The sequence below is a fragment of the Scyliorhinus canicula genome, chromosome 2, assembly GCF_902713615.1.
Source record: "Scyliorhinus canicula chromosome 2, sScyCan1.1, whole genome shotgun sequence".
NCBI lineage: Eukaryota > Metazoa > Chordata > Chondrichthyes > Carcharhiniformes > Scyliorhinidae > Scyliorhinus > Scyliorhinus canicula.
In genome coordinates, this window is record NC_052147.1 from 166,010,350 (window position 1) to 166,023,039 (window position 12,690).

Consider the following 12,690-nt stretch of genomic DNA (forward strand, 5'->3'; position numbering starts at 1 on the left):
GCATTTGAAAAGTTATTAATATTGTGGCTCACGGTAGACCAACCTTTTTAAGTACAGAACCTACGACAACTTCATCACTTCATCTGAGCGGCTCAGATACCATTTCACTAATGAAGTAAGAGATGCCAAATACTGTTGCATAATAGTTGATTCAACACCAGGGCCGGGATTCTCCCCTACCCGGCGTAGCGGAGTGGCGCCAACCACTCCAGCGCGGGCCTCCCCAAAGGTGCGGAATTCTCCGCACCTTTAGGGGCCAGGCCCACGCCGGAGTGGTTGGCGCCACGCCGACTGGCGCCAAAACCGCCGCCAATGGCCTTTGATGCTATGCCGCCCGGCGTCGGGGCTGGCTGAAAGGCCTTCGCCGGTTCGCGCATGCGCCGGTGCATCAGTGGCCGCTGACGTCACCACTGGCGCATGCGCGGAAGGGGGGGTCTCTTCCGCCTCCGCCATGGTGGAGGCCGTGGCGGCGGCAGAAGAAAAAGAGTGCCCCCACGGCACTGGCCCGCCGATCGGTGGGTCCTGATCGCGGGCCAGGCCACCGTGGGGGCACCCCCCGGGGTCCGATCGCCCCGTGCCACCCCCAGGACCTCGGGGGGCCGCTCGCACCGCCAATCCCACTGACACCAGAGGTGCTCCAATTCCCGCCGGCGGGAGAGGCCCGACAGCGGCGGGACTTCGGCCCATCGCGGGTCGGAGAATCGCCACGGGGGGCACCCCATGCTCCCGCCGACTCCCGGGTGGCGGAGAATTCCGGCCACGGCGGAGGCGGCATTTATTCCGGCCCTGGGCGATTCCCCGACCCTGCGGGGGGTCAGAGAATTCCGCCCCAGATGTGAGTCATGTGGACCAATTAACAATTTTAATATACGTGACCAATGATGGTGAAGTTGATCAGCGATTTCTTAGTTTTGTTCAGCTACAATCCCACAGTTCCAAGAGTCTGGAGGCAACTGTTTTGGAAACATTGCAAACTTAGGTTATGACATCAAAAATTGTCGACTGCAGAGCTTCAATAATGCCACAAATATGACAGGAAAATATTCAGGTCTACAAATAAGACTGAGCAATGCAGGCCCCTGTACATTATTCATCTCATGTTCCAGTCACTCCTTGAATTTAATCTGCAGTGCAGCAGCTGAAACGTGCGAGGCAGTCATACATTTTTTTGACTTTGTTCAAAATGTTATGCCTTTTTTTCGGTATCCACGCATTGGTGGAATATGCTGCAATCACTCTGGGAGCAGACACATAGAAAACATTTGACGATTAAAAGATTTAGTGACACCAGGCAGTGCACATGTGCAGATGCTGTTTTGGCTTTGAGCCTGAACTGAGTTATTTTACATGCTTTTCAACAAAAGGTTGTATGAGAATGCTAATAGCTGCTGCAGTAAGAGATTAATTGAGTCTAATAATAATAATAATCTTTATTGTCACAAGTAGACTTACATTAACACTGCAATGAAGTTACTGTGAAAAGCCCCTAGTCAAAACATTCCAGCACTTGTTCGGGTACACAGAGGGAGAATTTAGAATGTCCAAATTACCTAACAGCTCATCTTTTGGGAACCGAGGGAGGAAAACGAAGCACCCGGAGGAAACCCACGCAGACACAGGGTGAACGTGCAGACTCCGCACAGACAGTGACCCAAGCCAGGAATCGAACCTGGGACCCTGGAGCTGTGAAGCAACAGTGCTACCCATTGTGCTACTGCTGGGAGGCCATAGACACTCTTTTTGAAAATGAACTGGAACACTTCATTAATTTTATCAGTAAAGATTAGGAGCTGGATTGTCTGATCGCCATGTTGAAATCGCACTTGGCGACCAGCCAGAGAATCCAAGCTGCCGACCAAATCAGTGGCTGATTGTAAAACTCAATCATATTATGATCGCTGCTACCTAGGGGTACCTTCACGATGAAGTTAGCAACTAATCCTATCTCATTGCACAGTACTAGGTTAAATATAGCCTGCTGTCTGGTTGACCCCAGAATGTGCTGTTCAATGAAAGTATGCCAAAAACATTCTATGCTGCCTTTGCATATCTGATTTTTCCAATCGATATTTAGAAAGAAGTCCTCCATGATTATCATTGTACCTTTATGACAAGCTGCCATTATCTCTTCGTTCATGCACTGTAGTTACAATTAGGGGGCATGTACACCACTCCCACAAGTATTTCCTTGCATTTATCGTTTTTATCTCAACCCAAACTGTTTCTTTATATTGGTTTCCTGACTTTAGGTCATCCCTCCCAAATTACCTAACAGCACATCTTTTGGGACCCGAGGGAGGAAAACGAAGCACCCGGAGGAAACCCACGCAGACACAGGGCGAACGTGCAGACTCCGCACAGACAGTGACCCAAGCCAGGAATCGAACCTGGGACCCTGGAGCTGTGAAGCAACAGTGCTACCCATTGTGCTACTGCCGGGAGGCCATAGACACTCTTTTTGAAAATGAACTGGAACACTTCATTAATTTTATCAGTAAAGATTAGGAGCTGGATTGTCTGATCGCCATGTTGAAATCGCACTTGGCGACCAGCCAGAGAATCCAAGCTGCCGACCAAATCAGTGGCTGATTGTAAAACTCAATCATATTATGATCGTTGCTACCTAGGGGTACCTTCACGATGAAGTTAGCAACTAATCCTATCTCATTGCACAGTACTAGGTTAAATATAGCCTGCTGTCTGGTTGACCCCAGAATGTGCTGTTCAATGAAAGTATGCCAAAAACATTCTATGCTGCCTTTGCATATCTGATTTTTCCAATCGATATTTAGAAAGAAGTCCTCCAGGATTATCATTGTACCTTTATGACAAGCTGCCATTATCTCTTCGTTCATGCACTGTAGTTACAATTAGGGGGCATGTACACCACTCCCACAAGTATTTCCTTGCATTTATCGTTTTTATCTCAACCCAAACTGTTTCTTTATATTGGTTTCCTGACTTTAGGTCATCCCTCCCAAATTACCTAACAGCACATCTTTTGGGACCCGAGGGAGGAAAACGAAGCACCCGGAGGAAACCCACGCAGACACAGGGCGAACGTGCAGACTCCGCACAGACAGTGACCCAAGCCAGGAATCGAACCTGGGACCCTGGAGCTGTGAAGCAACAGTGCTACCCATTGTGCTACTGCCGGGAGGCCATAGACACTCTTTTTGAAAATGAACTGGAACACTTCATTAATTTTATCAGTAAAGATTAGGAGCTGGATTGTCTGATCGCCATGTTGAAATCGCACTTGGCGACCAGCCAGAGAATCCAAGCTGCCGACCAAATCAGTGGCTGATTGTAAAACTCAATCATATTATGATCGTTGCTACCTAGGGGTACCTTCACGATGAAGTTAGCAACTAATCCTATCTCATTGCACAGTACTAGGTTAAATATAGCCTGCTGTCTGGTTGACCCCAGAATGTGCTGTTCAATGAAAGTATGCCAAAAACATTCTATGCTGCCTTTGCATATCTGATTTTTCCAATCGATATTTAGAAAGAAGTCCTCCATGATTATCATTGTACCTTTATGACAAGCTGCCATTATCTCTTCGTTCATGCACTGTAGTTACAATTAGGGGGCATGTACACCACTCCCACAAGTATTTCCTTGCATTTATCGTTTTATCTCAACCCAAACTGTTTCTTTATATTGGTTTCCTGACTTTAGGTCATCCCTCCCTAATGGTAGCCCAGTAGCATAGTGGTTAGCACTGTTGTTTCACAGCGCCAGAGTCCCAGGTTCGATTCCTGGCTTGCGTCAATGTCTGTGCGGAGTCTGCATGTTCTCCCCGTGTCTGCATGGGTTTCCTCCGGGCGTTCCAGTTTCGTCCCAGGAAACCTGAAAGACGTGCTTGTTAGGTGATTTGGACATTCTGAATTCTCCCTCTGTGTTCCCGAACAGGCACCAGAGTGTGGCAACTGGGGGATTTTCACAGTCAATTCATTGCAGTGTTAATGTAAGCGTACTTAGTGTGACAATAAAGATTATTATTATTAAATATTATTAATAGCATCATTAATCAACAGAGCCACCCATCCAGCTTTTCCTAGTATCATGTCCTTCCGAAATGTCATGCCGCCCTTCAATATTCAGCTCCCAATTTATGTCATCCTGTAGCAATGTCTCTGTAATGGTTATCAGATTCTACTTATTCATTTCTGTAACTGCTATAAGTTCATCTGTTTCAAATGCTAAGTGCCTTTAGATACAGAGCCTTTAGTTTTGTTCTTTTATTATTTTTGTATCATCTGGCCTTATTTGCTGATTTATTTTTATAATTAAAAGCTCTGTCATGATCTTTTAAAAAAATTTTTTATTGTCACAAATAGGATTACATTAACATTGAAATGAAGTTACTGTGAAAATCCTGTAGTCGCCACACTCCGGCATCTGGAAATGTTTATCATTTCCCATATTTGTCTCTTCCTCTCTTGCCTTTCGCTACTCTTTGGTATATCACATCTTTCCAAATTTGATCCCTTGCCTCCACTATTCAGTTTAAAACTCTCTCTATTTTCCCAACGTTACAGATCCCACTTTCCCCAGAGCCAATGCCCCACGATCCGCAACCCATCTCTTTAACACTAATGTCTTAACCACGCATTCATCTCTCTAATCTGATTTGTCCTTTGACAAATGTTATGAGATTGTGCTTATGAATTTGGCACCTAATTCCTTATACTGACAATGCAGAACCTCTTTCCTCATCCTGCATATATTGTTGATACATGCATGTACTACTGTTGGAGGGCATTTTGTGATACTGATCTGTGTTTGGTCTGTGAATGTTAATATCTCTCTGCTAAGATTTATCTTCTGAGAAAGTAACCTTGAGTTTATAATTTGGAACTTTAGAATAGGCTCCAGAAGGATTTTTACCTAACTTATTTTGGTGTGTTGTCTGACATTGTGATTTAAAGATCATCGTTTGAGTGTAGTTAACAAATTTTTCTTTTCAAAGGTTCTCATTGACATTTCCAGGGTAATTTTGATACACGGGGAATTTTACTCAGGGTACAAAATCACGTATGTAAGAATAAGAAAATATTAGTTTTATGGTGTTCATTGGAAGTTAGGATAGTTGAAACACATATGACTAAGCCGGTAATTCATTAGTTCGGGGTTAAAACTTCCCTGATACAACGCAGATGTTTTAATTCTCAGATTGCAGAATTAAGTGTAAACGACAGATGGGTAAATAAAATATGTCCATGATCATGTTTCTTGTTTAAACAAAAGTAGGGTGGTGACAACATGATCCTCCCCCTCCCATTCAAGTTCCTCTTCGGCTCTGAGTAGATGTCCCAAAACTTTACAGGCAATATAGCTGTCTGAACATTTGCTCCTTGCTACAGAGAATAGTGTCAATCCCTCACTCTACACTGTCCCCTATACCAGTACATTCTTATGTTCTCCCCAACTTGAATGGTTTCCTGTACCATGGTGCCATGACCAGTTAGCTCATCCACTCTGCAGCCCCACTGTCATCCAACCAAGCAGAGAGAACCTCAATCCTGTTGGAGAATTGCAGAGGTTGACAATCCTGCACTCCCACCATTTGGGCCCCCTTAGCTGCCTCATCCGCAGTCACACTCTCCTGTCCTTGACCACTGACCAAATCAGAAGACCCTATTCTAAAAGGTGTGACTGCCAGCTGGTACAAAACATCCAAGTAACTTTCCCTCTCCCTGTTGTGTTGCAGAGTCTACAGCTCAGCCTCCAATTCAATGACTCTGAGCCCAAGTTCCTCAAGCTGCAAACTCTTACTGCAGACATGTTTGTCCTGGATCACAATGTTGGGGAACACAGGGTTTAGTGAGAGGGAGGAACTAAAGGAGGTCAGTATCTGTAGAGAAATGATATTGGGAAAATTGATGGGATTAAAGGCCGATAAATACCCAGGGCCCGATAATCTACATCCCAGAGTGCTTAAGGAACTGGCCCTAAACATAGTGAATACATTAGTGGTCACCTTCCAAGATTCTATAGACTCTGGAACAGTTCCTACAGATTGGAAGGTAGTTAATGTAATTCCACAACTTAAAAAAGGAGGTGGAGAGAAAGCAGCGAATTTGCGGGAGGGAAATCATGCTTGACAAATCTACTGGAATTCTTTGAGGATGTAACTAGTAGAGTTGATATAGGGGAGCCAGTAGATGTGGTTTATTTGTACTTTGTGAAGGCTTTTAACAAAGTCCCGCATAAAATATTAGCAAGCAAAGTTAAAGCTAATGGAATTAGGAGTAGTGCATTGAGATGGATAGAAATCTGGTTGGAAGACAGGAAACAAAGAGTAGGAATTAACAGATCTTTTTCCAAATGGCAGGCAGTGACTAGTGGGGTACTGCAGGCGTTGGTGCTCTGACCCTAGCTATTCACAAAATATATCCATGATTTATATGAGGGAACGACATATATCACCAAATGCGCAGATGACACAAAGGTGGGTGGGAGGGTGCACTGTGAGGAGATGCTTCAATGTGATTTGGACAAGATGAGTGAGTGGGAAAATGAATGGCAGATTCAGTATAATTTGGAGAAATGCGAGGTGAGCCACTTTGGTAGCAAAAACAAGGAAGGCAGATTATTATCTGAATGGCCAAAAATTAGAAGAGGGGAATGTGCATCGAGACGTGGGTGTTCTTGTATACCAGTTGCTGAAGGTAAGCATGCAGGTGCAGCAGGCGGTAAAGTAACCAAATGGTATAATGGCCTTCATAGAGACGGGATTCAAGTACAGGTGCAGGACTGTCTTGCTGCAATTATACAGGGCCTTGGTGAAGCCACACCTAGAATATTGTGTACAGTTCTGGTCTCCTTATCTGAGGAAGGATGTTGTTGCTATTGAGGAAGTGCATAGTAAGTTTACCAGACTGATTCTTGAGATTACATATGATGAGAGATTGAGTTGCTTAGGCTTATATTCGCTGGAGATCAGAAGAACGAGCGGTGATCTCACAGAAACATATAAAATTCTACCAGGACTAGACAGGGTAGATGCAAGAAGGATGTTCCCAATGGTGGGGGTGTCTAGAACAAGGGGGATACAATCTGGGGATCCGAGGTAGACCATTTCGGACTGAGATGAGGAGAGCTTTCTTCACCCAGCGAGTGGCCAGCCTGCAAAACACTGTAGGTGCGATCTACCGGCCTCATCGGGGTCTTGTTTGAGTGCAACGCAGCATTAGGTTGTGGGAGAGGCCAAAATCGTGAACCACACCTGGTGCCAATCAGTTACGATCTAACCGGCCCGCTCCCGATGGTGAAATCAGGGTCCCGCCAAGGCGTGGTGAGAAACCAATGATCACCAATTAAAGCCAATTTGTATTTAGATTTGGATTTATTGTCACGTGTGCCGAGTTACAGTGAAAAAAGTATTATTCTGTGTACTGTCCAGACAGATTGTTCCATTGGAAAAACATAGGACGTACGATAAATATACAAAGTAAATACATAGACATAGGGTGAAGCATACGCAATGCTTCTCAGTAGAGAAGATGCGTGGAGAGATCAGTTCAGCCCATGAGGGTCAGCCTGGCAACAATGCCCATACAAGTAATGGGAATGACCCCATATCTAACGGTCTCCCGTGAGAGAACCATTTGCCCAGAAAGTGGTCACATGGTGTGGTGAATGTATTGCATTAACCATTCACCATGTATGTAGCTGTATCACGCTGTTGCCCATGAGGGCTCCACCTATGGACCATTGTAAGGTATTACCTGGAATGTATCATGTTGGTGCCTTTGTGGGCTCCGCCCCTGGCTCCACCCCTTGAGGGGAGGTATAAAGAGCAGCAGCCCTGTAGGCGGCTCTCAGTAACAGAGCAGTCGCAGCCATGCACTGTTCTAGTCGATTAAAGCCACAGTTTACTTCTACTCCTTGTTTCGCGTGAATTGATGGCCGCATCAATTTTTTTTTTTAAATCATTTTTATTGAGAAATTTTGATTTTATACAACATTGACGCACCTTAGTAAAATACCGAAAATAACAATAATATTAACAATCATATACATTCGCCCCATCCCCATGAACAACCCAGCATTTTAACAACAACGCATATTAACACACTATAAAGTTACAGAATAAACACTACAATAATGCACCCCCCCCCCCCCACCCCCCCCCCCCCCCCCCCCCCCCCCCCCCCCCCGGGTTGCTGCTGCTATTGACCCAGTTACCTATCTCTGAGCCAGGAAGTCCAAAAAAGGCTGCCATCGTTTATAGAACCCTTGTATTGATCCTCTCAGGGCAAATTTGACCTTTTCCAATTTTATAAATCCCGCCATGTCACTGATCCAGGTCTCCACACTTGGGGGCCTTGCATCCTTCCATTGTAACAGAATCCTTCGACGGGCTACTAGGGACGCAAAGGCCAGGACACCGGCCTCTTTCGCCTCCTGCACTCCCGGCTCTACCGCAACTCCAAAAATCGCGAGTCCCCACCCTGGTTTGACCCTGGATCCAACCACCCTCGACACCGTCCCCGCCACCCCCTTCCAGAATTCTTCCAGTGCTGGGCATGCCCAGAACATATGGGCGTGGTTCGCAGGACTCCCCGAACATCTGGTGCACCTGTCCTCACCCCCGAAGAACCTACTCATCCTAGTCCCGGACATGTGGGCCCGGTGCAGCACCTTAAATTGGATGAGACTAAGCCTCGCACATGAGGAGGAAGAGTTGACTCTGTCCAAGGCATCCGCCCAAGTCCCGTCCTCTATCTGCTCCCCGAGTTCCTCCTCCCATTTAGCCTTCAGCTCCTCCACTGACGACTCCTCCACCTCCTGCATTACCTTATAGATGTCAGACACCTTCCCCTCTCCTACCCACACCCCCGAAAGCACTCTGTCCATCGCCCCCTGCGAGGGCAGCAAAGGGAATCCCTCTACCTGTCGCCTAGCAAACGCCTTTACCTGCAGGTATCTGAACATGTTCCCCTGGGGAAGGCCAAATTTATCTTCCAGTTCCCCCAGGCCCGCAAACCTCCCGCCAATAAACAGGTCCCTCAATTTGCTGATGCCCGCCCTTTGCCACCCCCTGAATCCCCCATCCGTGTTCCCCGGGATGAACCGATGGTTGCCACCCAGTGGAGCCTCCATCGAGGCCCCTGTTTCCCCCCGATGCCGTCTCCATTGTTCCCAGATTCTTAGGGTCGCCGCCACCACCGGGCTCGTGGTAAACCTCTTAGGGGAGAGCGGCAACGGTGCCGTTACCATGGCACCCAGGCTCGTACCTCTACATGACGCCATCTCCATTCTTTTCCACGCCGCCCCTCCCCCCTCCATCACCCATTTACGCACCATTGACACATTGGCTGCCCAATAGTACCCCAGAAGGTTGGGCAGTGCCAGCCCACCTCCATCCCTTCCTCGCTCCAGGAACACCCTCCTCACTCTCGGAGTCCCATGTGCCCACACAAAACTCAGAATACTGCTAGTCACTCTCCGAAAGAAGGCCCTGGGGATAAATATGGGCAGGCACTGAAAAAGGAACAAGAACCTTGGAAGCACTGTCATTTTGACGGACTGCACCCTCCCCGCCAACGACAATGGCAGCATGTCCCACCTCCTGAACTCCTCCTCCATCTGATCTACCAGCCTGGTAAAGTTATGCTTGTGGAGAGTCCCCCAGTCCCTGGCCACTTGCACCCCCAGGTACCTAAAGCTCTCCCCTGCCCGCCTAAGCGGGAGCCTACCAATTCCTTCCTCCTGGTCTCCAGGGTGCACCACAAACACCTCGCTCTTGCCTAAATTTAATTTATAACCTGAGAAGGTCCCAAACTCGGCTAGTAACTCCATCACTCCCGGCATCCCTCCCACCGGGTCCGCCACATACAGTAACAGGTCGTCGGCATACAACGACACCCTATGTTCCTCTCCACCTCGCACCAAGCCTCTCCACCTCTCTGAATCTCTCAATGCCATCGGCAGCGGCTCGATTGCCAGTGCAAACAACAAGGGGGACAAGGGGCAACCCTGCCTGGTCCCTCGGTAAAGCCGGAAGTACTCCGACCTCCTCCTATTCGTAGCCACGCACGCCATCGGGGCCTCATATAACAGCCATACCCATCTAATGAACCCTTCACCAAATCCAAACCAAATCCAAACCTTCCCAACACCTCCCATAGGTACCCCCACTCCACTCTATCGAAGGCCTTCTCCGCATCCAGTGCCACCACTATCTCTGCCTCCCCCTCAATCGCCGGCATGTCATTGCTGAATTGCTGACATTCAGCAATCTCCGCACATTCGTGTTCAGCTGCCTTCCCTTCACAAAACCTGTCTGGTCCTCGTGCACAACCCCTGGCACACAGTCCTCTATCCTGGTGGCCAGGATTTTTGCCAGCACCTTAGCGTCCACGTTGAGGAGAGATATGGGCCTGTATGAACCACACTGCTGGGGGTCCTTGTCCTTCTTTAAAATTAACGAGATCAGCGCCCGTGACATCGTCGGGGGCAAAGTCCCCCCCTCCCACGCTTCATTGAGTGTTCGCACCAGCAAGGGGCCCACTAGATCCACAAACTTTTTATAAAATTCCACCGGGAAACCATCCGGCCCCGGTGCCTTCCCTGACTGCATCTGCCCGATCCCCTTAACTAGCTCCTCCAGCTCAATCGGCGCACCCAACCCCTCCACCTTCTCCTCCTGCACCTTCGGGAAAGAAAGCCCGTCAAGGAACCTCTCCATTCCCCTCCTCTCCCCCGTTGGCTCCGACCGGTACAGTTCCCCGTAAAAATCCTTGAAGACTTCATTCACCTCTACCCCCTTCCGCACCACATTCCCACTCTTATCTCTCACTCCAGCAATCTCCTTAGCCGCATCCCGCTTACGCAGCTGATGAGCCAGCATCCTACTCGCCTTTTCACCATGTTCGTACACTGTCCCTTGTGCCTTCCTCCACTGTGCCTCCGCCTTTCTAGTGGTCAGCAAATCAAATTTAGCCTGCAGGCTGCGCCTCTCCCCCAACAGTCCCTCCTCTGGTGCCTCTGCATACCTCCTGTCCACCTCCAGCATCTTTCCCACCAGTCTATCCCTCTCACTCCTCTCGCTCCTCTCCCTGTGTGCCCGGATGGATATCAGCTCCCCACGAATTACTGCCTTCAGGGCTTCCCAGACCATCCCCACCTGAACCTCCCCCGTATCATTCACCTCAAGGTACCCCTCAATACTTGCCCGGACCCTCCTACACACCTCCTCCTCCGCCAAAAACCCCACATCCAACCGCCACAACGGACGTTGGTCTCGCACCTCTCCTATCTCCAACTCTATCCAATGTGGAGCGTGGTCGGAGATTGCAATGGCCGAATACTCGGCCTCCTCCACTCTCGGAATCAGTCCCCTACTCACCACGAAGAAATCTATCCGAGAGTAGACCCTATGTACGTGGGAGAAGAAAGAGTACTCGCGTGCCCTCGGCCTTACAAACCTCCATGGATCCACCCCACCCATCTGGTCCATAAACCCTCTCAGTACCTTGGCCGCCGCCGGCCTCCTACCCGTCCTAGAGCTGGACCGATCCAGTGAAGGATCCAACACCGTATTAAAGTCCCCCCCTATGATCAGACCTCCCGCCTCCAGATCCGGGATCCGTCCCAACATACGCCTCATAAAGCCCGCATCGTCCCAATTTGGGGATTACACACTAGCCAGTACCACCTTCTCTCCTTGTAGCCTGCCCCTAACCATCACATACCTACCCCCCTTATCCGCCACCACCTCCGATGCCTCAAACAACACATTTTTCCCCACCAGAATCGCCACTCCCCGGTTCCTCACATCCAACCCCGAGTGGAAAACCTGCCCCACCCATCCCTTCCTCAGGCGGACCTGGTCCGCCACCCTCAGGTGGGTCTCCTGAAGCATTGCCACATCCGCCTTTAGCCCCTTCAGGTGAGCCAGTACCCTCGACCGCTTCACCGGCCCATTCAACCCTCTCACATTCCAGGTGACCAATCGGATCAGAGGGCGTCCCGCCCCCCTCCCCCGTCGGCTAGCCATAGCCCGTTGACTGCCCGCCCCAGGCCAGCACCCCCTGCTCGACCCCGTCCCCATAGCGACAACCCCTCACCTCTGTCCCCCCAGCCCCCCCCAGCTCCTTCTTGACCCTACCAGCAGCAACCCGGTATTCCCCTTTCCCCCCCTCCCTTCCCCCCCAGGCTAGGAACCCTCCCAGCCGCGAACCGTCCTCCATTGTACTTCCGTGGGTCAGCTAACTTCTGCTGACCCCGGAAACTCCCGCCAATAGCCCGACTCCTCCCGAAGTGGGATCATCCCCCAATCTATCCCTCCTCCTGGCACCGCTCCAGCGCGGGGAAGAACCAGTTAAGGCCCCGCCTCCCCGTCACCATCTCCACCCCCCAGCCCCGCAGCACGGGAAACCAGAGGAAAGCCCGCGCTTTTGCACTGCCCCACCACACCCTTCTGACGCAGCTCCCAAATATCAGCCCCACTCCATACCCCCAACCCGACATAGAATACAACATACCCCCCCCCCGACCCTCCCCTCAAGATACACAGCCCAGACAATGTCCCACAGCACAAAAACAAAAACATAGCAGAACAACCCCTCCGTAAATAACCATATCAAAATTGCAAAAGTACTAAAACAAGAAGAAAACAACAGAAGAAAAAGAGAACACAGCAACAGCAGAATCCAGCACTAATATCTTACA

The 12,690-nt window shown here is 49.2% G+C and overlaps 1 protein-coding gene across 1 annotated transcript in view; it reads left to right on the forward strand.

Moving 5' to 3' along the window:
- idh1 (isocitrate dehydrogenase (NADP(+)) 1) overlaps positions 1–12,690 on the forward strand; it is a 74,885-nt gene that overhangs the window by 557 nt on the left and 61,638 nt on the right. The gene's annotated exons all lie outside the window — the stretch shown is intronic.